This window comes from Coffea arabica, chromosome 3e (genome assembly GCF_036785885.1).
Source record: "Coffea arabica cultivar ET-39 chromosome 3e, Coffea Arabica ET-39 HiFi, whole genome shotgun sequence".
Lineage (NCBI taxonomy): Eukaryota > Viridiplantae > Streptophyta > Magnoliopsida > Gentianales > Rubiaceae > Coffea > Coffea arabica.
The window spans coordinates 38,122,239-38,125,713 of NC_092315.1; the positions used below are offsets into that span (position 1 = coordinate 38,122,239).

The 3,475-nt window shown below is 35.2% G+C and overlaps 1 long non-coding RNA gene across 2 annotated transcripts; it reads left to right on the forward strand.

Moving 5' to 3' along the window:
• Nucleotides 1-2,887, forward strand: LOC140038725 (uncharacterized). Of its 2 annotated transcripts, none has more exons than XR_011842296.1 (3): nucleotides 1-317; nucleotides 1,939-2,533; nucleotides 2,737-2,887. It is a non-coding gene; the product is annotated as an uncharacterized lncRNA (long non-coding RNA). The 2 variants fall into 2 exon arrangements; XR_011842297.1 differs by having other exon boundaries at nucleotides 2,742-2,887.
• The last annotated feature ends 588 nt before the right edge of the window (nucleotides 2,888-3,475 follow it).

The following is a 3,475-nucleotide window of genomic DNA, read 5'->3' on the forward strand; positions in this document are numbered from 1 at the left end:
TCCTTCATGTGTTTTACTAATCCGGTACTCTGTCCTTCTATCCTCTTAACGAGCTTATCCCTTTGAGAAATTTCCTTCTTCCCTTTCACCCACCTAATCCAACTTAAATTCTATATCCAAACCGCCTCCCATGGGATCTGTTATAGCAAAATTCATAATGCCGGCTATGATGCTATTTTTGTAGTGGTTTATGTATTAGGCATGGAGGTTATGGACCCATTCCATGGCAGGGCAACTCGAATGGCAGATCTGAGATGGGAACAAATTAAATAGTTCCCCTCACTTGCATGCAACTGGGTTGCAGCCATGCAGCCATGGTACTATTCCTCCCTTTTGGCATTGAATACTGAACCTTTTCACGCATGATTTTGCTAAGTTCCCAACTTTACTTTGGTATTTTGATAAAGTTTAAAAATCAAAGGCAGTATAGGATATTGGGTATCAAAATTAATTTCTAAATCTAATCCTTTGGTGATTTTCAATGTTGGGCCTTGACATCACAGAACACGTATTGCTTTTTCTTGCAATTTTCTACATTAGATTATTTCAGATAGCCCTTCCCAATGATGCGTTGGGGGTTATATATCCACAAAAATGCTATTTACCGAAAGTTTAGCATATTATCAACTTCTTTCTTTGGGTTGGTAGTTATGGATGCTGTTATTGGTTTTTGTCCAGCAACTAGAAATCAGTATTCATGATTTTTAGGGAAGGTGTGGTCTAATTGTACGATTTTTCCATTATTAAATTCACTCTGTTTTTTAATATAAATAATATGATTGCAAAATTATTGGTGACTATCAGTTCATCATTGCGGCTTTTGTGAGAGTTGTGCTTCCAAGATTCATGCATGAGTAGAACAATTAGTTAAAGGGTCGTATGATTTCATTAGAGTCGACTGCTATACTTCTGATGCAATTTCCCATCTATGAAAATTAAGTGAACTTATACCAGTCAAGTTTAGTACCAACATGAGCTCAGTCGCAGCTTTATAATTGTTTTAAATTACAGCAATTTCGAAGTTATTAGGCACATTTTGACTTTTTTGTTGTTATAATGTTGCTGGAGTTTTTGAAGTTAGTTGATCATTGAACTTCAACAATGATAAGCTATCACTTAGGATAGCTCTGCATTCTTTTTTCCTCTTCTGTTTCTTAGGATAGCTCTGGTATTAAGAGTTGAAAAAAGCATGGACATTGTGTAAGTTGAGAGCTTTCATATCTGAATATAAACAAAAGTAAAAAAAAACATGGCCTTTGCATTGAGGAAAGCATCTGTGCTAGCAAGATTGGAAAGTACATAGCAATATCCATCTGCTATTGTATATTTTATGACTGCCCAGCTTTATAATGATATACCCTCTGTATTGTTGAAGAAATATGATATATTGAGCTCAAACTATTACAAAGTTGGGGAAAAAAATCATTGAATCAACTAGGTTTGCATATTATTTTTAGCTTTTAGCTTAGTAGTTAGCTTAGAAGTGAAAAGATGATGAATTTTTGATATTGTTTGGATTTAAGAAAGAAGTCAAGGCTTTAGGACATTAGAGATGATTCAATGCTTTACAACCACTATTTCAAATACAAACTGGGCCTTTTTGAGAACTTTTATAACTGCACAGCAGGTTTCCTCTTACTTGCTTATCCAGGTTGTATGGAGAGATTTTCGGTTTTTTATCAAAAATTTTTTTAGGAAATGTGGAAAAATGTTATTGAAATAGAGGAATTTTACATTAATTTGCTGGAAGTTTTGTTACTTCCTCTTTTTCTGTGGTGGATTCTAATTAGTAGCTAAAAGATGATATGTTGAATTGGAGTTTAATATAGTCATGATTAGAGGGTAAGAAACTTTCAAATGTAATTTCCTAGTCAAAAGAAAAAATTTGGCGATGGGATTTGCAGTGTGAGATTCAAGCCCTTGATTGCCTTTCTGCAGCTATTGCAAATATGATATATTGAAGGGACTAAACATGTTGCAGGCCTTCCCCACTCATATTGCAGAGAAAAGATCATACTTGTAGGCAAGGAGAATGATCCTTTATCTTGCTGTAAAACATGCTTCAATTGTTTAGATTTTTGGAAATGCAATGATAGTTTCTTGCTTTCACAGTGCTCTTTTTTTTTTTTTGGGAACAATTTTGCTCTTATGAGCTGCACATGGATCGACTAACTCTGCAAGGAAGTTTGTTCCTTGCTTATGGTTAAGTATGTGACTAGAATACTGCTGCAGCTTTTATGCAGAAATGAAACATGCCTAACATTTCATATCTTACGAAGGCTGTCACAGTATCCTTCACCAGATCTTGTAAGCTTGGTTCCAACTTTTGAGCTTCCATGAAGGAGCAAATTGAAGATCGCCTTAGACTTGCTTGTCATGAGCGAAAATTATCTTTAGCTCAAAGAGAAAGCATACAATAGAAAGGATTTTGAACTGCGTTTGAACCTTTATGTGTATATACAGACCTGTATCAACTATCTCTTGCGGGAACTGGGAATTTCAAACAGCGTTTGAACATTTTGTGCATATGCAGGTGAGTATCAACTCTCTCTCACGGGAATTGGAGATTTGGTAATCACACTTTATGCTTAAATTCTCCTTTGTGCTTTCTTGTTAGTTTTGCCTTCTTTTAATGTTTAGATAAGAGTAAATATTTCCTGTTTCTTTCCTGTTGATAGTTGGAATTGGTTACAATATGAGGTTTAGACAAAATTTTAATCCTATCCTCTTAGGAAGATTAGGGAGCTCAAAAAACAGAGGAGCTTGCTATTGCGACTAAAGAAGAGGAGAATAGAGGAAGGAGGAAACTGCGGTGGGTATTATTGCACACATACATGCAAAGTTTGAAACGAAAAAGAATCATGGCAAAGGAAATGGAAAAGTACATTAAAATTCCTTTATAAATATTTCACTGGCCTATCTTGATTTTCATTATGTGAAGATGATTTTTTCTTTTTTTTTTTTATAGAAATTTTATGGAGTTGTATGGTAAAATTTTTGTCCAATCAGCTCTAGAAAATAGAATTTTATAGATCTTCAAATGTAACAAATAACGAAGTTAAGCTTATCCTGGGCGCAGCCACGCGATGCGTGGTGCCCAAAACTAGTATAAATAAAGTGTCAATATGCTTGATGAACAGTGACTTTCTTCCTCCTTTTTCGTCCGGTTTCATTGTGAATCTTGGTTGATTGGGGGGTAATTTTGAAATTTGGTAACCTTTTGAAAGGGCTGAGCAATGGATGGAACATTTAGTGGAGTTTCGGTGTATGCGTTGTCAGCCGTTCGATCCATTTTGTTACAATCTCATCCGTTTGTTTTCTCTGTCTTTTGTTTGCGTGCTGCTTATATTTCCGGCATAAGCACTAATTTTCATTTTCTATTTACATTTTCTTGGTAGGCATAAGCACTAATTAACGGCAAAGGAAAACTGGTGTCTCATGGTTTCTTCTTGTTCAGTTCCTGCAACAGTCTATT